This window comes from Cupressus sempervirens, chromosome 10 (assembly GCF_028749045.1).
Source record: "Cupressus sempervirens isolate cs-2001-9-10 chromosome 10, ASM2874904v1, whole genome shotgun sequence".
Taxonomy (NCBI): domain Eukaryota; kingdom Viridiplantae; phylum Streptophyta; class Pinopsida; order Cupressales; family Cupressaceae; genus Cupressus; species Cupressus sempervirens.
In genome coordinates this window covers 694,790,957-694,814,042 of record NC_143127.1, presented here as the reverse complement: position 1 = coordinate 694,814,042, position 23,086 = coordinate 694,790,957, and the positions used below count along the sequence as shown (strand labels likewise).

The 23,086-nt window shown below is 33.6% G+C and overlaps 1 pseudogene; it reads right to left on the bottom strand.

Annotated features, from left to right (window-relative positions):
• The window catches only part of LOC149535738 (potassium channel AKT2-like), a 42,097-nt pseudogene that overhangs the window by 5,484 nt on the left and 13,527 nt on the right, over positions 1 to 23,086 (bottom strand).

The window sequence follows — 23,086 nt, the reverse complement described above, 5'->3', positions numbered from 1 at the left end:
ATGTGCTTTATTATGGATACTTACCCCATACTACATGTGTATGGTGTGAGTGTTTGTTTTCTTTATGTATAGTGTTTCTGATGTGGTTAAGGAAGGGAGTCGTAGTCACCTGCTAGTCGGGATCTCCACGATGCACCACTTCCTGCCATTGTCTGTTTAGCTTAGAATATTGTGTCTGTACATGCGTGGATTTTATGCAGGTTGCAAGTACCAGGTATTGACTTCCCTGAATTGCTAGGATGAGCGTACCCTATCGCATTATCTCAATGGTAAGAGAGGGGAGATAAACTCTTAAGTCCAATTCCTAAACCCTTTAGCCAATTGTCCTAATTGATAATTAGGGCAAGTATCTGAATTAAGTACCCTCTAAATACATCAAATGATGTTATTTCGTGATTATAACCCTTTTTGTTTGATTTAGTATGAATTTTTCTATGATGGGTTTTCGTATGTTTCTTTATGAGTCCTTGGTGTATTTTCTATTAATTAAGTCTAACTAAAAAGATTAATTAATGATTTAATTTAATAGAAGATTATTATGATATTTTAATATTTGATTATATTTAATTAATTGAGAAATTAATTAAATAAAAAGAATTAAATTTGGAGATTAAAGTTAAGGATAAATTTAGAACGTGATAATATTTATTTAATTTAATAATAATATATTTAGAGTTCATTTTTAAATAAATGCTAAATAGTAGTGTTATTTAAATTAATTAAATATTTTATCAATTAAGTTTCTAAAATAAATTTAGAAGTGGGAAGAGAAAATTAAATTATTAAAAGTTTTAAGATTGCATAATATGTGCATGAGATTAAATTAAATAAATCAACTTAAAAGAGGTCAAGTAAAGATTAAATAAATTAATCTTAATGGATTATTGTATGTGCATGGAAAAGATAAAAGAAAGATAAATGAAAGTTAACAAAAAGTTAAAAAGGTGTGAGCAAAGAGTTCTCTGAGGGGAATGCACAATTAGTGCCCCAATTATAGGAAGAGAACTCCTTTATCACAAATTGGGGGTTCATTTTTCAAGGGGCTGGGGAATTGTTTTCTACAGATTTCTGGAGTGTAGCAGATTAGCATCAATGTCTAGGTAGACACTTGTGAAGATTTGCATAATTCAATTACGTTCTTTTAATTCCTGTCTTCTTCGTGTTTGCTAAATAATTGTCTGGATAATTCTGGTAAAGAATCCATATCATGCTTGTGAATTTTGGATATTGGAAAATTATTCTGTATTTGGGATATTTTTGATCTATATAATTTATTTCCAATAGAGGGTAAATTGTGAAAACGTATCAGAAAGGGTAGAAATTTTATTGGAAAATCTTCTTAAAGTATTGTTAAGAAAATAAGAAATGGGGATCTAGATTTTTGTCTATCAGATTTAATTCTGAATTATCGGTAAATGAATACATATATATATTTACATAGTAAATATATATACATATTCATTTAAAAATAAGTTTGTTTACAATCGAATTCATTATGTACGAAATTCTATTGTTAAAATGTTTTTTTATTAAAAAATGCATTTTCTTTATAAAAAAAAAAGTCATTTTTCAGGAAGTTTGTATCATATATATTAAAAAAAATTATATAAAAAATAAAATTGAAATGGCTTTGGGAGGGGGGGTTTTACCCCACCCCGTCCCCACTTGTTGCCTGTGGCAACTGCCGCCGCTGCCCACAGTACAGACTGTGGCAGCAACAACAGTACGTAGTACTGTTGCTGCGACCGCAGCCTGGCTTGCGGCCGACAGCTTTGTTTATAGGAAGCCGCGCGGGCTATAAACGTTTTCAATGTTTAAAAAACTTTGTTTTATTTTTTTTATCATTTTTAAATTATTAAAATTTATTAATAGTTTTTATAATATGTATAACTTTTAATTATTAATTTTATTAATAATTGTTATTAATAAGATTAGTATTAATAATACATTTATTATATATATATACAAAATATTACTTATTAATATTTTGTTTATAATATATATATTGTGTACAATTAATTAAAAATATTAATTAATTATTTTAAATTAGGCGTTCAGTTAATTTAAGTCTAGATTAATGAAAATCAATGAGAATTTTATCATCATCAGCTTAGAGCCAATATAATAATATTTATCTTAGTAAAATTAGGAAATTGATCATGGGGTAAATATTTGTTTTATACTTAAGCTATTATTTAAATTTTACTATAAGGAAAACGATGAAAATATTCTATCACTTATTAGTAAAATTTGAAACGGAAACTGAAACCCCACATTCAACTTAAAACCGAAAACATGTGCTTGTACCTTGTTTTTCCTTATACTTTATATGTTTTGAAGTTTTGGGGTTGTTTTAGCATTGACCAATTTACGTTGTTACTAGAGGCTCGGGAGTTATGTGAATGTGATAATATGATGAGTTGGTCTCGATCTTTCTAAACCCAACCATGGTGATGTGTGATATGCTCTATGATGTGATGTATTTACTGGTTGTTATTGCTTTCCAGTTTCCTTGTGTGAAGCTGAAGTGTATGTATATAAGATACCTAACTTAACCATTTTGAGTCATCGATCAGTTATATTTGATAACCATTTTTGAGTCTTGATCAGTTATACTTGGATTACCTTCTAGTCGCTTTGAGAGGACTGAAGTGTTTGTTTAGATCTTGATGATGTCATGTTGTGACATGTTTTGACTTGACCATTTTGGAGTCTTCGATCAGTATTGTGATTTGCTATTGGGATACTTTCTGGTTGCTTGTTGGAGAACCATTGGATATTGTGATTTATCATTGATGCCTTCAGTTGCTGATAGAGAACTGTTGTGATCATATGATTATTATTTGATGCTTATCAGTTGCTCATAAAGAACTGATGTAATTATTGTGGCTTATCTTTTATGATGTTTTTCAGTCACTTGTATAGGACTGAGGTGATTTTATTATGATTCTTTGATTTGTGATTTCATGAGCCTAGGGTAGGTTATCTATGTGTAGTGTCGGGAAGTGGCTTGCAATGGAGATTGGGGCCCTAAGAGGCTACCTGGAGTAACCCATTGTAAGTTGTTTTAATAAGTGAAAACATCTCACCTAAATACTGACTTAAATGAACCTAATAAGATAATTATATGTTCTCTCCCATGCCTTGAGTGCTAGTACAGGCTAGGATGGGGTAGAGAGAACGCTTGGTTATGACCTTGCATTCCGTAGTATGCCTCGTCAATATGAGAGGATACTAGTGGCCGCAGGGATCACTAGGGACCCGGGATTCCTAAGGGATTGGTTGGGTAACTTCTACGTGACTTTTGCGATGACACTTTCCTGCTTGCATAGCAGGTTTCCTACGTGTCTTTGTGGTGCCTCTGGGTCTAGATGTCTATCTATGTTGGAACCTTTGAGTTAGTGTACTTTTAGGATTTCCCAGACTTAGAGAGTACTTGTGTTTTGTGTTTGATACCTTGTTTGGGACTTGAGACTATCTCCTCAGCGCGGTGGGAGTGGACCATTTAGGTTCCACGCTGTCAGGTGGTAGTGCTTTTACTCTTACCATTTGAGATCCGTCTGGTGCTACCATGGCTGGAGCTTCTTGGGATGCTTGTTCATAATGTTTAGGTGATGTGTTCTACTTTGGAGGATCATCTTATGCTTTATTCTTGCATGTTAGAATTCTTTATGTGTATGTGGTAGCATGTTAGATTTCTTTATGCATATAATGTAGTATGTTTTAGGAGTGATGTCCCTATTACTATACTACCGATGATCTCTTTGGTGACTTGGGATGTTACGCGTGGGGGATGACTAGGGATGTTATTGATGGTTGGGAGGAACCACACACTTAGATTAATTGTGTTTTATGATGGATGGATAGTTGTATTTCATGCTGGATGTTTATATCTTTTATGATGGATGGATGTATCAAGTATGGTATATGGTTTCATTTATTTTACTGTACTTTGTATCATGGATTTGAGGATGATGTATCTTTATTTTTACATATGTATATTCTTTTAAGCCTTTCATACCCCGTGACATGTACAATGGATGATTGAGCATTTCGAATTAATTTGCCAAGAGGCATTCGAAACAAATGTATATTATGGACATTAGAATTTCTGATTATTCTTTCATATGTATGTGGTAGTTGTTAGAATTAGAATTAGTTAAATTTAAATGTGACTCAACGTCTTGGGATCCTTAAGGAATGTAACCTATTATGTATGTTTGTTAATGATTGCATGATTATTGCTTCCGCTACTATGTGTTTGCTGTGTATGTTATACATTCTTACTTTAAAAAAAAAAAAATGTTTAGCAAACTTAGTAAAACTTTAGGTTAATTCTTTTGGATCTCTTGGCGGGGTGTTACAGATCAGTGGCTACCTCGAACATGTGTTTGAAACGAAAAATGAGCGAAAAATGTGTTTTCTAGGAGTGATAATTAGAGCTATTAAGTTTTATTTCTAGAATTAAGGTTGACATCTTTATGAAAAAAAATGTCCCCCCAATAGAAATATGAGTTAAAAGTTAACTTGAATTAATTAAAAAAAACTTGCTGAAGAAGCTATGATGAATGACGATAGAGAAAAATAATGAAAACAAAACAAAATGATGCAGCCCTGCAAGGAAACGTTAGAATGATTATTAATCTGTAACAAAAATAATAATGCAAAGGCATTTTAGAATGATTAAATGAATATTATGTTAATAAAAAATGAATGACAGAGGAATCCAACAGTTATAATTATGATTCCTAATGATGTAAAATGATTGAATTTTTTTTATAAGGGGTCAAATTTTGAAGTTACAAATTAATTTTATAACTCTCTATTATGACCAAAATAATAAATAATAAATAATAAAGGATAAACCAATTAATTCCTTAATAAAGGAATTAGAATGAAAGGTTGAATACTTATAATATTTAAGTTAATGTTGAAACAAAATATTCTTAAAAGTAATCAATAATATGTAAAAAGTTTGAATGAAATCAATAATACATAAAAAGTTTGATTAAACAAAACTTAAAAAAAACCAAGGTCAATTCTATAAATGCGAAGGAGTATGAGCAACCCTTCGAATCGAAGTGAAAAAAAAGGTTAAAAAAAATGAAGGCATTATGAAAACTAACCAAAGAAAATCACATGCAAGGAGATGATAGAGAGTGGATATAAGTAACAAGGTGTCGGCAGAGGGTGGCAAGAAGTGGCAAATAAATCTGCACCGAGTAGGGGCAAATTGGAAGAAAAAAAACACTCAAACCCTTTTCCATTGCTTATGAGAACTCAACAAATCTCCTTCGTTGGATGTTTGCCGTCTTTAGGACGATCTGGTCTAGTGCTATCGTTTGTTCAATTCTGTACTTGAGGGCACATAGCAGTTGCATGCAGCAAATTTAGTGAAATAAACCACTAAGGGATCCTTGTATGATGGGAAAAAAGAAGAAGCAAAGATGCAAAGAAACAAAAAATTAAAGCAAAGCTTGAGAAAATAGCAGAGAAATGTGAAATATATATAGCCGCACAATAGATACAGAATAAAATTAAAACCCTAAGCTGGGAGATATGAACCCCTAATCTGTAGGAAATAACAAGATAGCCACAATGAAAATGGCAATTAGATTTCTTAGACGAGAACAATAGCGTTCAAATCTCACCAAGGTCGCAGGTAGAAAAAAAGGCTTATGTTACTTAGATTAAAACCAGCAAAATATCAAATGTTTTCAAGCAACGCTCAGAAAAACTTAGAAAACATACATATGAAGATCACGCAAAGAGAAAGATTAAAGAAAATACAGTAAAATGGAAGGCGTAAAATGTTAGAAATATTTAAAATCATGAATGGGATTTAGAAACCTAAGTGGGAAAGGCACAAAGAAAGAGTAACCAAGGAAAGTAAGATTCTAAAAAAAATCTGAACGTAGATTTGGAAAGAATGAGATATTAAAAAATTTAAAATCTCATAGATTAAAATAAATTTTTAAATTTCAAAAAAAGATATATTTTAAATTTCAAAAGAGATGAAGATTAAAATATATGTATTAAATTTTGAAATATAAATAGGTCTATTGAATGAAGGATAAAAAAGAAAAAGAAATCTTAAGTATTCTCTACAATAATAATATTAGGGAATTTTTTTTGTTAATTTTTAAATTAAATGATGATAATTAATCTACAAGATTGCACACATTAAATGCTATTCAAATAAGTGAAGATAAATAATTAAAATATATAAAATTAAAAAATGCATAAATTATAATAAATTAGTGCTATATAAGAAATGCTTCTTGTTTTGGCAGCATGCCTTCAAAAACAAGAGCAAAAAAAAAAAGAAATTTTGATAGGAAAACCCTTCGGTGGCAAGCCTTCCAAAAAGGGTTAGTAACAAAGGATAAAAGATGATAAAATAAAACCTACACACAAAAGATGTTAGAATGAGCAAACAACCACAACACAAACTTCTTCTCTTAATAACGTCTCCAAATAAGGTGTGCTCCAATGAATGGCAACCTTCAACACAAAACTTAAAACAAGGATTAGTAACCAAGCTTTGATACCATGTAAGAAACGATAAGATAGAGCAAGAAACGAAAAAAATTCAAGTAAGTTAAGTGTGAAACAATGTTACCATGAGATAAGAAAAATCCAAGAGCAAGATAGTTCAATAATGCAGACAAGGATTTATAAGGGGAAAGTAAAGAAAACCCTTTGTGAGTATTATGAATGAAGGAAAATGCATAGAGAAGAGAGAGAGAGAGAGTGGTGGAGCAAAATAGCTCAATACAATAACATCAAAGTGATGTGTAGAGAAGAAGAGAGAGGAGAATCTCTTTTAAAGAGATGAGAAAGGAGTTGCATGTGTTTGCATGTGTAACTCCCATTTTTATGAATGCCATATTCATAATAGGTGTGTGCAAAGTGTCACAATCCTCTTAAAAAGGATAAACTAAATTCCTTAATCAAGGAATTATAAAAATGAGTTGTCCTCACATGTGGAATAAAGGACAAATAATGACATGTCCTCCACATGTGTACAATAGGACAAACTACATTTAGGGATCCTTGGAATATCCCAATTAAATATATCCAAGGGAAGATTAATGTTTCTAACAAGAGTGACTGGCCTTTTCTTTGTATTTACCTTGGGTTTTAGCTATTCTTCTTGACCTTCTTATGTTTCCACATATTTCATCATCCAAATTCCCAATTTCCATCTCCACCCTCTTATCAATTATAATCTATTTAGTGGCAGCCAACTCTAAGGCCATGGTTTTGTTTTTCCTACCCTTAACTGGGGTTTGGCTTGGTGAGGGTCAAGGAGTAGGGGCATAGTTGTAACACCCCGCTAAGGGATCCAAAAGAATTGACCTAAAGTTTTAACTAAGTTTGCCAAACCTTTTTTTTTTTGAAGAAAGAATAACATATACGTCAAACATAAAGTAGCAGAAGCGACAACATACAATCATCTATACGCATACATAACATGTTACATTCCTTAAGGATCCCAAGACATTGAATCGCATTTAAATATAATTAATAATAGTCTAATAAGTACCACATCCCTATGCAAGAATAATTGAAAGTCCAATGTCCATTTAAATAATATACATTTGTTTTGATTGCCACTTGGCAATAAAATTCAGAATGCTCAATCATCCACTGTACATGTCATAGGGTATGAAATGCTAAAAGAATATACATTTATAAAAATAGAATTACATTCTCCTACTCAAATCCATGATACAAAGTACAATGCAATAAATGAAACCATCCATCATAAAAATATAAAAATCCATCATAAGATATAACCATCTATCATAATGATACAAAGATAGAATGAATGGAAATGCAAACAAGGAAACTCCAACCATGGTATCAATGGACAGATCTCAATGGTAAGAGTAAAAAGCACTACCACCCAACTGCGTGGAACCTAAATGGCCCACTCCCACTATGCTGAGGAGATAGTATCAAGTCCCAAGAAGGATATCAATCCAAATATCAAAAGTACACTCTAAGTCCAGGAAACCCTAAAAGCAATCTAACTCAAAGGTTCCAAGATAAATTGACATCTAAACCCAAAGGCACACAAAGACACGTAGGAAACCTACTATGTAAGTGGGCAAGTGTCATCACATGAATCATGCTAGAGTTACCCTGGTAGTCTCTTAGGACCCTAGCCCCTTAGTGACCCCTATGCAACACTAGTATCCTCTCGTACTAACAAGGCATACTAACAATGCATAGTCACAACCAAACATTCTCTCTACTCCCATCCTAGTCTATACTAGCACTCGAGGCATGGGTGAGAACATACAAAGAATCTTATTAGGTTCATTTTATTCCTATTTAGTGTAGTGTTTTCACTTATTAAACAACTTGCAATGGGTTACCCTGGCAGCTACTTAGGGCCCCGGCCTCCATTGGAAGCCACTTCCCAACATTACATATAGATAACCTAACCTAGGCTCATAAAAGTATAAATAAAAGAATCATATAAAATCACCTTAGTCTTGTACAAGTGACTAGAAAGCATCAAAAGATAATTCACAATAACACATCAGTTCTCTACGAGCAACTGGAAAGCATCCCAAAAATAATACTGATTGAAGACTCAAAATGGTTGAGTCAAATATATCATAACATGACATCACCAAGAACAAATCATACCAAACACCTCAGTCCTATAAAAATGACTAGAAAGCAACCCAAATATAATTGACCGAGACTCAAAAATGGTTAAGTCAAGTAGGTCATACATTCACCTCACTGTTCCACAAGAACAGTGGAAAGCAATAACAATAAATAGATCAACACACATCATAGAGCATACCAGACACATTACCATGGTTGGGTTTAAAAGATCGAAATTATACATCATAACATCCCAATCACATAACCCCCAAGCCTCTGGTAACATCTCAAGACTGGTCAAAGCTAGGTCAAACCCTGAAACTCGAAAGCATAAACAAAACATAGAAAATAGAATAGTCTCATAGTTTGGTTTAATTTTGGAAAACACATAGTTCCAATTTATAGTAAAGTTTCAATCCTTGTTTCGGTATAAGTTTTCAAGTAGATAAGAAGTACAGTCCTACCCTTGCAATTAAACCCATTCTCATTTTCGAAGCAAATATAATTACCCCCGTTATATTTTGAGCCAATTTTAAAAAATAATTAAAGGATAATTATTTATTTATTCAAATTATTAAAATAATTTCATTGATTTAGAATAAGACAATTCACAATTTTATTAAAAATCAGGATTATTAATAATTAAATAAATCTCTATTTCTATTTAAATAACTTCCATTATTAAATAAAAAAATAAAATAAAAATAGATTAGATTAATTATTTATTATAAATATATATAAAATAATTATATATTTTAAATAATAATTCAATATTAAAATAGTTCATAAAATTTATTTAAATAATAATTAAAATTAATAACAATGAATAATTAAAACTTTATTAATAATCATTATTAAATAATAATACAAATATTATTAAAACACTTAATAATAAATATTATTAATTAATAATAAAAATAATATTAAAACTGATTAATAAATAAACTTAATAATGAAATTTATAAATTTAAAAAAAAATTAAAAAAATAACATCTTGTGTTTCATTTAAAAGCCTATCAGCTTTAAAGGAAGGTCGTGCGGCCCCTCCCTATTGTCACAGGGCTTGCGACAGCTATCGCAGTACCTGCAGTAGCAGGTACAGCTACTGCCGGCCATGGGTGATGGGAGGTGGGAGTGTGGTGTCCCCGCCTCCCCACCATAATATATATATATATATATATATATATATAATTATTATTATTAATTGAAAAGTTGTTTTAAAAGAACATCGCAATTAAGTTTATTTTATAAATATAAAATTTATATAAAACAATTTCCTTTTTCTTATAAAACATATATATATATATATATATATATATATATATATATAAATAATAATTTTTTTAAAACGTAATTCCCACTTGTACTCTGATAGGAAGAATCCAACGAAGCAATCAAATTTTCAATATAAAATTTCCATATTATTTAAAACCCTTGCCGAATAAAATTGAGACTCCAAATCTATAGAACAAGGTTTCCTTTACTATATTTTAAATCTCCAAGAACACATAGAGATATTAACATGCATTCAATAATTTACAATATTGAAATATTCATGAGTTCATCACAGAGAAATTCAGATTTACAATCCATAGTCATGAAGAAGACAGGAAAAGAAATAGCGTAAATAATCTATGAGAATAATCACAAGAATCTACCTAGACTCTAATGCTAATCGCTATGTCTAGAAAGATTGTAAGAGAAATTTCTCCTCTCAAAACTTTCTCTCTTCCAAAATTCTTTTCCCTTCCAAATTCGTGGTCCTTCGAAAATGAACCCTCATTTGGTGATAAGGAGTTCTCTCCTAAAATCAGGGCACCAATTGTGTGATCACCTAAGAGAACTCTCTACTCACCAGACTTTAACTCTTATTATCTTTTTTTTGTCTTTTCCATGCACGTTTAATGAATTATAAAATAACTATATTTAATGTAAGGCTTGATCTGATACAACTTACAACTTCATTTGAAGATTACAGAGCAATGTCCAGTCCTCTATTGTACTTGGCCTTTGTACTTTGTAGCTCTGATAACTTGTTCAACCTTCAAGCATTCATATCCTTAAGCCTTTTTTCTTAGCATGCCAATGCAGTCTCATCTTAGGTCACTTGATGAAGCAAAGCCCTTGACTCTTGTCTTCCTTAGGTTCTCGCATATGACTCTTTTTGCTTCATGACCAACCATTCCTATAAATAGGAAATTAATATATTTTTTTGCTCATTTTCCATCATCCAATTTAAGGTTAGAATGGATTAGGTAGGATATAATGTATCTATCCCACATTCCATCTATCTTCTAGAAACTTCTCCTAGAATCCTCTTTGAATTTGCCTAAAAATGGTTTACCTTGAATTCTGTGTCACCATCTCATCATCCTTATCTTCCACATGGTTCACATAATCCAAGAAAAAAATTTGTCGACTTAGATACATCAAATCCACAATCTTTTAAATTATGTAGCAACTCAACATTATCAACCTTCTGATACTTGGCACATATTATGTTGCTTGACATCCACTGTGAAATTACTCGACACTAACTAATGTTTGCTGGTGCTCGGCATCAACTAAAATTTACTTGGCATCCACTGTTCTTGTTGGTATACACTAGAATTAACTTTTACTTGGCTTCAACTAACTTTTTTCTTGACTTGCACTAACTTTTCTCGGTACCTACTATCCACTTGGTCAAGCTTGGTAGCTAATGTTTGTGTAGCTTGTTCTTCTAAATTTTTTAGTGTAACTAACCTTTGTAACCTTAAGTATACTATCAATGCATCATGTCATCATTGTCTTAATTGATCCTTGTAATTCATTACATAATCATAACTCAACCTTTCCTCTAGGTGCTATTGTTACATCTTTTGATCAAATCCTCTTCATCAATCAAATAAGTGATAGTACTTAAATCATATAAGCAATTGTCTTACGAGTAAATAGTAGGTTTGACATCAATGACAAAACAATGATTAAAACACATAGTTTTATTCAATAATCTCCTTCTTTTAACAATCTCCCTCACAATGATCTTTTCAAGCTGATCTCAACAATCTCCCTCTTTGATTGGCTTCTTCAATCTATTTTCAACAATCTCCCTCTTTAGCATTGATGACAAACTAAACTAATCAACTAAGTCATCTAAATAGTAAACACCTTGTCTAACCAAACTGACGAGTTTAAAACAGTAAGATAATACCAAAAAGAACAGAATTCCTTGTATTGTAATATCTCCCTCTATCAATAGCTTCCATCTTTTGAATAGGTTACAAAAGTTCTTTCTTATAATTCCCTCTGATTATGATGTATCTCCCTCTTACTAGGTAGATGTCAGGATTTCTCCCTCTTTCTTATATTCTGATCTAACTCTTTCATCATACTTATGTTCTCCTCTGATCAATAATATCATCAATTAGTTCCTTCTAACACTCTCCATCTCTTTGACAACAATCTCTTGATATCTCCCTCTGATGATGATCAGTTTAATACTCTTTCTCCCTCTTTGACAACAATGCCAAAGACATATGTCAAAAACTCATCATCTTAAACATTCAGATATAAGCTTTTTCAGTTTCTTCAATTTCTCCCTCTATCACCTTGCTTGTGACTATTTTGAAATTTCAACTCTTTGATTACTTTAGGCAGTGCCTAAAGTAAGATCCTCTGCATTAATTTGTAGCATATGAAAATCAACTTGTTTGATGCAGGGCACTCCTTCTATTACTTAGTTAGCCTTTGATAAGGGTATCGCCCCTAGTTTACCTCTTAGATACTCATGAGCATCCTTGGGTAATGCTTTTGTGAAAATATCAGCAATTTTTTCTTTTGTGTTAACATATTCCATTTTCACCTCTTTCTCTTGAACTAATTTTCTCAAGTAATGATGCTTGATTGCAATGTGCTTAGTCTTTGTGTGCATCACTAGATTCTTTGATATATTGATAGCACTTGTATTATCATAATAAAGTATCACTGGTTCTGTGATCTCTTCCTTCATTCCTTTGAGTAGTTATTTGATCCATACAATGTTTGTGCAATTTATAGTAGCAGCAACATATTCAGCTTCAGTAGTAGATTGTAAGGTACAATTCTGTTTCTTGCTAGTCTATGTAACTAGTCTTTTGCCTAAGAAAAATGTTCCTCCATTGGTGCTTTTTTTTGTCATCAATGTTTCCAACCCAATTAGTATCAGTGTAGGCTCTCAATTCAAATTTCTCATTCTTCTTGTAGTAGAGACTAAACTCTTATGTTCCTTTCAGATATCTCATTATTCTCTTTACAACCATTAAATGATTCTCTCTAGGATTTGCAGAGAATCTTGCAACTATCCCTACAAATAATGCAATATCTGGTCTACTATGTACTACATATTACAACTTGTCAATCATAGACCTATACAATGTTTGATTCACCACAGCTGAATCATCATTCTTTGACAACTTAAGTCCTATCACCATAGGTGTACTTACTGGGTTGGAATCCTCGAATCCAAAAGTTTTCAATATTTTCTTGATATATTTTGACTGAGTGATGTATATACCATATTTCATCTCATATACTTGCAAACCCACAAAGAACTTGATTTATCCAAACATAGACATTTCAACTTCTAACTTCATCTGATTTACAAAATCTTTACATATAGCATCTTGACCTCCAAATATGATATCATCAACAAATATTTTAGATAACAAAATACCTTTTCCATTTTCTGTCTTTATGTATAGATTTTTGTTATCATCAGTCCTTTCAAATCCAATCTTCACAAGATTCTTATTGTATGTGTAGATTATGGGCCTTTGAACCTCACACACACTTCAACATGGTCATTAGATGAGGAGTCATCCTAGAATAAACATGAAGTCATTTATCCAAGAGGCCTGTCAATGCGACCTGTTGCCTTCTAACTAGAAGGATTTTGCCAATATGCTCTCAGATTGAGGAGCAGGCAACTAGACCTTTCTAGAATGAATGATTTTATGTAGGTATATGAAAATGCATTTAATCTAAGTGAGAATACGATTAATCTAATAACATTTAGAGAAAATTAAACTAAATGATTGCATTTTAATCTAAATGATAATTTACTATGCTAAGCAATATGAAAGCTAAAAAGCAAATGAATACTTAGTTAGACAAAAATTCAATGCAATTCAAATTCTAACCTCTGTAATGAGGAATTAGGAGCCTTGGATATAGAAATCCCAAAATCCATCAATAGTCAAGATTAATTGGGATGAATGGTTAAGATCAAAGAGAAGATTTAGTTGAAATGGAAATTTCCTTGTGCAAGTTTAAGTTAACTATTTCAGATTTGAGTGCGATTAGTAGTTCACTAAGCTTTTCATGAGTGTGAGAACAAGTTAACTAAATTAATTCCAATTCGAGAGATGGTTTACTCAGAGTTTCCATTTTGGAACTAGAGAGAAGATTTTGAAGAGATTATTTAATTTAATAAAGTTAGATATGACCTCATTAAATGCACATTTCAATTAATTGAATAATCACATTTAATTAACTAAAGTAAGCATAATTATTAAATTAAATATCTTTAATTCCTTAGTACATTAGCTTTAGGAGATAATTTAATTTAATTAAAGTATAAATACTTCAAATTAAATGAAATCTTAATCAATAAGTTTAATGTGGCTAATTTGAGTCAATGCTTTTAAGAATTAAATAAATAGCATGATTAATGCAGATTAGGGTTTTCTGCATTTGACAATTAAGTCAAGTAGCAAAAATCAAAATGAGAATTGCCTATTAAAATAGGACTTTAGGGTTGATCAAAATAGATCAGAATTGGTTAACATGGCAATGAGCCAATTTTGTGGTATTACATTTTGCCTCTCTTTGAATGAATGTGCGAGTAGCACATTCAATTCAAAGAAAATCAGAAAGTATGATGCACAAATCAAGAAATGAGATTGATTCTATACTTTGATGATGCATAAACCAATTAATAAGCTTTTAAAGATTATCTCCAGAATGGAGCATAATCTTAAGGAATCCAGATAAAACACCTAGATACCTAGAGTTGATAAGATTGGTTCCAAAATTAATGACACAGAGACCAATTGATAAGCTTTTAAATATTATCTCCAAAATGGAGCTTAATCTTAAGGCATCCAGATAGAGCACCTAGATACCTAAATTGAATAAGCTTTTAAAGACTATCTCCAGAATAGACCTTAATCTTAAGGAATCTAGATAGAACACCTAGATACCTAGATTGACAAGCTTTTAAAGATTATCTCTAGAATGGAGCTTAATCCTAAGGAATCTAGATAGAACACCTAGATACCTAAATTGACAAGCTTTTAAAGATTATCTCCAGAATGGAGCTTAATCCTAAGGAATCCAGATAGAACACCTAAATAATTCAGTTGAAAAGATAACAAAATCCAATCATGAGCTGTAGAATCATCCCCAAAATGAGGCTTGATCCTCAAGAGTTAGGGTTTAGATTGTCCAATACTTGTCCATCGAACTCTAACCAAAAATGTTGCAAGGTTGATTAATGGATCAAAAGATAGGATAGGTGATAAAGATGCCAGATAGGGGGGAAGAAGATGCCCCAAGTGATGAAATGCCCCTAGTAATGAGGACATAAGATGGGAACAAGATGCCTCAAGCAATAAAGATTCAAATCATTTTGAAATTCAGATTCAATGATGTAATCATCTTGCCCCCTCGGGAGTGAAATCAAAAGATGACACACTAGAAATATGATGTGAAGCAACATATTGAGAGATACAGAAGAAATTCAAAAGTCAACAGAATATAGAAGATACCAGAATGATCAGAAGAAAATTTGGAGTCAATTTAGCATGATTTCGAGGTCTAAAAGACCAAGTTTGACCAAAAGTTGATCATAGTTGACTTGAGTTGACTTTCCCAGAATAAACTTTGAGACTTTGAAGGATTTTGAGTTGAAAAGGTTCTAAGAGTGACCAAGTATCAAAACAATTTGGACTGCACAAGTGTTTGATCGCGTCTATCTCAAAATTTTAAAATGCATTTTTTAGCTACCTAATTGTGTCAGATTTAAAATTTGATCCCGAAAATGAATTTAGAGTAGTCAATTTAGCCAAGGGATGATTTTTGCGCAAATCAAAACACTTTGAAAAATTAGGTCAAAACCTATATAAGGGCCCAAAGGGTCATTTTCAAATCATTTATGTCTCTTGTCTTTAGTGAAGAAGAGAGCTTTGAGAGGAAGATGGTAGTTCCTATACGTACACATCGTTTTGAGTACTTTTGTCGACACAGTTAGCTGGTGGACTATGGATCTCTGATGAGTAATTGACAATCCCTCTTTGTTTTAAATTTTTCACGTATTTCGATGTATTTTTGAATTTTTTTTTGCATGTTTTTAAATTAGGTCGATTGGTTCTTGTGTGAGGGTTTTGTTCCTCATGTAGACTTGATATATCTTCGCACGAAGATACACCAGCCTGATGTTTCTTTGCACATGCCGGTGGGGAATCTTGCCAGGGAGATACCCACCTCTTGTGTGAGATGCATAGGATTTTTGGGTGCATCTCACCTATTGTCTCACCATTTCTCAAGTAAGAAGGTGTTTTCTTGCATGAAGACATGAAATATTGCATGAGAATGCACTGTCTCGGATGAGAAACTGTTGTCCTTTTGAGCATATTAACTTCAAATTTTTTTGTTTTGTAAGATTTTCAAGCAATGACTGACTATTTGTCTGTTTTCGTTGGTCATGTGTGTAGGTTTTCTTCAATGACATTGCATTTAGGTCCCACTATCTACCTTACGAAGCTCTATTGCAGAGTCTTGATGATGTTGATATGGTGCATATTGATCGATTGGGGTTAGCATATCTATGCCAGATCCCAATAGTGCTGGCAAATCATGACCTATTGACTACATTGGTGGAGTGTTTCCATTTGGAAACAACCACCTTCCACCTACCACAGGGAGAGATGACCATCACCCCTGAGGACATCTACAAGATTTTGTGCATACCCTTCCATGGGCTGAGGGTTGTGTATGATACAGTTCCAAGAGTGGGTATAGAGGCACTATAGACCATCTTTTAGAGAGACTTGACTATAGGGCAAGCCATCACCTGGGATGAACTCATCCATACATATGGCCCTAGTCATAGGTTGGCCTCAGTTTTGGCAATTTTTCTCAGCTATTTTTTGGTGCCTTATAGAGGGTAGCACATGTTAGAGTGCAGTTGGGGTGTGATGCTGCAGTGGATGGTGTATGCTTTGGAGAGATTTGGGTGGGGACAGTGCATGCTCACCCACATGTTTCATGAGATGCATGGGATTATATATCATGAGCGAATGAGCATGGCCATGGGAGAACTTGCTAGTGATGCAACCCATTTTTACGATGTACGGGAGCCCATGGAGCAGTATATTTCTAGATATAGGGGCCAACTTGCCCAAGTAGGTCTCGAAAAGACTGAGAACTAGAGAGCATGTCTCGATGACCTAGTCTCCATCATATGGCAGCCCTAGAGAGAGACCGTGGACTAGGATGATTCTCCTTAGGAGCTGAGCCAAATGTTTGCATTGCAACCACTGCTAGGCTAAACTACCTATATTATAGAGAGATTGCTCATCACTCAGGTATGGCAATACTATGGGTAGCCTCAAGACATCAGCCAAGAGTATTGCTCATATGCCCAAGTAGCTAGAGATCTGGAGCAGGGATGGTTGGCTAGATTGGACCCAGGGAGGTCGATGATCGATGTGTTGAACCTAGTTAAGACATAGTGGGACTATCTACCAGTCATAGCAGATGCTGGGATAATGTCTTCCTATCAGGCATATTTTGTTAGCCATCCCTTCCCATGGTTTATAGACCCCTTAGGGATGACAGCTTTCAGGCCACATAGACCGCAACAAGTACCAGTACAAAAGATAGCACAATAGCCACCATAGGGACCAAAAAATTAGGTGAGACACTATGTAAGGTAGGTGTAGACCCCCCTTGATAAATGGGGTCAGATCTAGGTGTTGGTGGCAGTGGGGCGGAGGAAGCCCAACAACAGAGACCACACACAATGGAGCAGGCATCGGTTGAGCACCAGGTGGAGATGTTAAATGAGGAGATGTAGGACTAGCTTGCTACTAGGCCCTAGGATGCATTGAGGAGGGCCAAAGAGAAAATTTGGTAGGCTTCTTGATAGCTAGGGGAGCTATAGATATAGGTGGTTGTATGATACACACAGATAGCAGAGCGAGATCGTGAGATCCTTAGACTATGAAAGTAGGTACAAGAAATTGAGTGGAGAGTAGAGCTATTGTAGGACAAGGTTTGACTACAGGCAGCCCAAGTAGCCTATTCTTTTGTAGCTTACTCTACAGTGGTGCTTGATGAGGCTCAATAGGTGCCTAGATTCTCCCAATATGCTCAAAATTCAGGAGGTGCATGCCCACTAGCTAGGCCAGACATGCTACTGCCACCTCCTCCTCCTCTAGAAGGTGAGGGTACTAGACAAAGCTAGACTTGATGTTATTTTTCCATTGAATTTTGATCTGGCTATGTATCGATTAGTGTCCCAACACCATTTTGTACCATTTTTGATTGATAGTACTCAAGTAGCACCCATTTTTTGTACCCATGTATTCTTTTGATACTGATATATATATAAAAGATTTGGAGTTGAGTATCATTGTCATTGTCATTGTCATTTAATTTGATAAACATGAGATGTTTATGCTATGATTATGAGATACAAAACATGATATGATGTATGGATGCATAGTTGATTTGATTTGTAAATGTAGTATAGATGAAATGGATTATGAACTTATGGATGAAATGCATAGGTAAATGGACTGACACCTCATGTAGTGTTTCATTTTTTAAATTGACAGTGATAGGTATTCCATCGAGGAGCAAGAGGATGAACCAAAGAACTAAATGCTTGTGCAGCTGTGAAGAATCATGATACTTTGAAGAGACTAGCAATCCCTCATCATGGAAGACAAAAGTAGATTTTCAATCAAATTATGTGTTGAACCAAGTAAAATATGCAATGCCATCCTATGTTAGATGCAACCTAAAACTAGATGCAACCCTAGGTCTGGTTACCAAGCTTCGATAATTATCATCACTGAGCATATAGAAAAAGCCTTAGATGTCATACAATTCCCACTAACATTGTAATCATGAGAATATGAATAGGACATCTGTTCTAGTTTTTTCAGGATGAAATTTAAGCATTCGAGGTATAAGATGCCAGAATGACCAGAACATTTATCTCTTTTAATGTAGCAGGTTAACATAAGCATCAAAGCATAAATGCTAGGATGACCAAAATGTAGCTTGCGTATAGACACACCAGACACACAAGAGATCCATCTTATGCTAAGTATTCCATAAGTATTCTATCTGCAATGACCCTTGCATTCGAAGTGTGCTAGATATACTTGCACTGATCCATACATTCACTTAACAGGACGAGTATCAATATTTACTATAGCATGAAGAGTTCACTCCAATAAGCAAGGAGAAGAACCAACGTTATTGATGCATCCATATAAAAGGAGTCAAGGTACACGTGGCCATCCAATATGAAATGGAGGCTCTTATAGTGGACACCCCTCTGATATGGATGTTTCAAATTATTGGGACTAAACCACAAATAGAAAGAAAAGAAAAGATCATGCCCCTAGTCATTGCTTCTCTAGTAAAAAATGACATCATCAAGTTGCTTGAGGAGACATGATGAAACGAAAGCTAAACAAACAAATAAAATGCTCATCATATCCAAACAAATATATCATTTTGAGTTTTTGTGTTCTAGGATTGATGTCAAGTGTCAATGTCCAGAACATGGATTAAAGGAATCTCTTTAGTAGGGTGATGATAATAGATAAACACAGTCAGAATGACTGGTGATTGAATTCAAAGAGGAATCTTCATTGTGAAGAATTTGAATAGAACTGAGCGATAGTAGACAAACATAGCTAGAATGAATAATGCTTGATGCAAGAGAGATCTTTCATAAAAGGAAGTTTGAAAAGTAACACAAGTGATAGTAGGCAGATGTAGCTGAAACAATTAGTGACTATCATGAAAGAGATTTTATGAGGAGAATCTCAAAAAGTAGTGACACTAGCGACAATAGGCAGACATAGTTAGAACAACTGGTGATTTTCGCAAAAGAGATTCTATGAGGAGAATCTTGAAAAGTAGTGACACTAGTGATAGTAGGTAGACACTGTTAGAACAATTGGTGACTATTGCAAAAGAGATTCTATGAGGAGAATCTCAAAAATTAGTGACACTAACGATATTAGGTAGACATAGTTAGAACAATTGGTGACTGTTGTGAAAGAGATTCTATGAGGAGAATCTCAAAAAGTGGTGACACTAGCTACAATAGGCAGACATGGCTAGAACAATTGGTGACTATCATGAAAGAGATTCTATGAGGAGAATCTCAAAAATTACTGACACTAGCGACAGTAGGAAGATGTAGTTAGAACAACTAGTGACTATTGTGAAAGAGATTCTCTGAGGAGAATCTTGAAAATTAGTGACACTAGCAATAGTAGGCAGACACAGTTAGAACAACTGGTGACTGTCATGAAAGAGATTCTATGAGGAGAATCTCAAAAATTAGTGACACTAGCAACAATAGGCAGACGCAGTTAGAACAACTAGTGACTGTCATGAAAGAGATTCTATGACACTAAAGGGCAGTGCCCCCGAGTTGTGACACGATTCAATCCGAGGATACATGAGCGTAAAAGTAGGAAACTAAAGCAAGAAAGAAATTGTATAGGAAGCCAAAAGATGCACTACAAGATGGAGCATTAGGAACAAGAGGTGCCCGTTTTCTAGGTTTTCACCTTCTTGGCAGAGCTTATATTTTTTTGCTGCCATGATGCCTGTTTCCAAGATTTCATCAATGACATTTTCTTGTTTTTCAATTTTTTGTATTTTCTCTTTTTTCTCTTTTTTTGTCTTTTTTGAATTTTTGAATTTTTTTTTTTGGTATTATTAAGGTGCCTATTGCTAGGTTTTCACTAGGGTAATGATTTTTTTAATGACTTTTTGCAATTTTAAAATTTTTTTTCATGACATTTAGATATGTATAGAGAGCTTCTGAGATTAGATCAACTATAGAACCACTTTAGGTGGAGAGTGTTGATAGGCTCCTTGAGCACTTCTCCCTCAGCTATAGAAAGCTAGTAAGCACTAGATCCATACACTACAGTGATTATCTAAGGAAAAGCTAGTTTGGTTCAAACTTCCCTTTTTTGACCCGTTGATGCTAATTCTTAAGATTTTCTCTCTGGATGAGATCACCCAGTTGGAAGTCACGTGGCTTAACCTTCTTATTATAGCTTTTGGACATTTGTTGCTGATAGGCTTGTAGATGATCGCATGCCACTTGGTGATGTTCATCTAATAGTACTAGCTCTTGAAGCTGAGATATTATGTAATCTTCAAGAGGCCTTTCATAGAGATTCTTAGAGTAGCAATCTCAATCTCTATTGGAAGCACACCATCTACCCCATAAACCAAAGCAAAGGGAATTGTACCCATTGGAGTTCTAATACTAGTTCTGTATGCCCATAGAGTTTGATTAATCTGGAAGTGTCAGTCCCTCCCAGATTTGTTGATTGTGCGATGGAGGATCTTGAGGATCACCTTGTTGGATGCCTTTGTTTGACCATTACCTTGAGGGTAGTAGATAGAAGACCAATATTGTGTGATTTTGAATCTTTTGCATAGCTCCTTGAGGTCTTTATTTTTAAACTATCCTCCATTATCAGTAAAGATGGAGGACGTTACACCATACTTGCATATGATGTAGTTTGTGATAAAAAGAGCTACAATTTTACAATTTTTAATTGTGAGAGGTACTGCCTCTACCCACTTCATGAAGTAGTCTGCAGCTGTTGATGAGCCTATAAAATGTCATATCTATATCCATTTGTTATAACACTTTACCCCATGGTTTTAATATATTTCTAAGTCATTTCCACATATTAACTTGGTTTATCAAGCATTAACTATGATAAATGATGTATTGATTAACAATTGCATGTATAGCTAGTTGATGCTAGAAATGATGATTTATTGTGAAAAATGGTTAACATTGAATAATATTCTTGAGGTGTTTAACATGTTGTATGTGAGTTATTTGGGTCATTCATGCAGCTGAAAAGAAGGAAAACAAAGTTGACACTTGTCAATATTCAGCAAGTGCAGGAAATAAAGAAAAAGTTAAAAGCCAGTTCCAGAAAAATAGGCATATCTTGCTCAATTCTTAATGAAATTAAGAATGGCTTACAGTTTTGAAAATTTAAGAAGAAGGAGCATAAACCATTTTGAGCACCTGAGTTGGTTCAAAGCAGTTAATGAGCAACTCAAATCAGAAGTTGGTTGAGGAAAAAGTGGCATGTTTTCAAGCAACATAAAACCACTTTTAGCAAAACGGCCATAACTTCCACATTACTTAATGAAATTCAGATTTTCAAAATTATTTGGAAAGTTGAAAAGGAGGAGAATAACATGGTAAAGTAGTTTGATATAATTCACAACAATGAAGGAGAGCCATGCATTTGAGTGGACTGTTGAAAATGTGGAACTAAAATTCAGCACTTTGTCATTACTTTTGTAATAAGATTCTTCCTTATTTAAAAGGGTGATGGGGGAAGCTTGTTAAGTAGTTAGAGGATTTTTAGAGGTAGAAGTAGAGGTAGAGAAGTAGAGAGATGCATACATACATAGAGATGTAAATAGTTTAGATAATATACAATTCCTGCAGCAACTACTATGCAGTTTCTTGCAGCCATTACTGTGTATTTAGATTTATTTCCAGCATTGTTATTTTGCAATGATAGAATAACTTAGAGAGTTTCATAGTGCATACTTTGCAAACTTGTTTCCAGTATACGTCCTCAGGTTGATAATTTAAATGAACCTCATAATGGGAGAAATAGTCCTTAGTTTGAATATATTATTCCTAAGCAAGGCCAAGTGCATGACTATGATACACCTATTGTGAGGCAGTCAACATAGTACTTTGGTAGTGAAGGATGTCCAATCTTGCAGCTAAAAAGGTATTATATTGGCCAGTCATTTTTAGCACCGTAGCCGGGGACAAGTCAAGCTGTGAGAGTCTCTGAGTTTTTAGCAGCTCTTTGTCATTTTCTAGAATCTTAGTTTCTTTTCAAAGCACTTAGGATCATAGAAGTTTGCATGTAACACAATATGGTTTTTGGATCCATGGAGGATGAGAATGAAGATCCAATATCATTTTTAGAAAGTTTTGAAATCAATGAAGACATGTTCTCTAGCATAATAGAGGAATTTCGTTCACATATTGATGAAAAAGTGTTGATTTGTGAGGAGGAAAATGAATGCAACCTTATTTTGGAAAATGAAGAAATCACCATGCACAAGGTTGTTGTTAAAGATGAATGTGATGTCAAATCAAAACTCCTACTTCAAG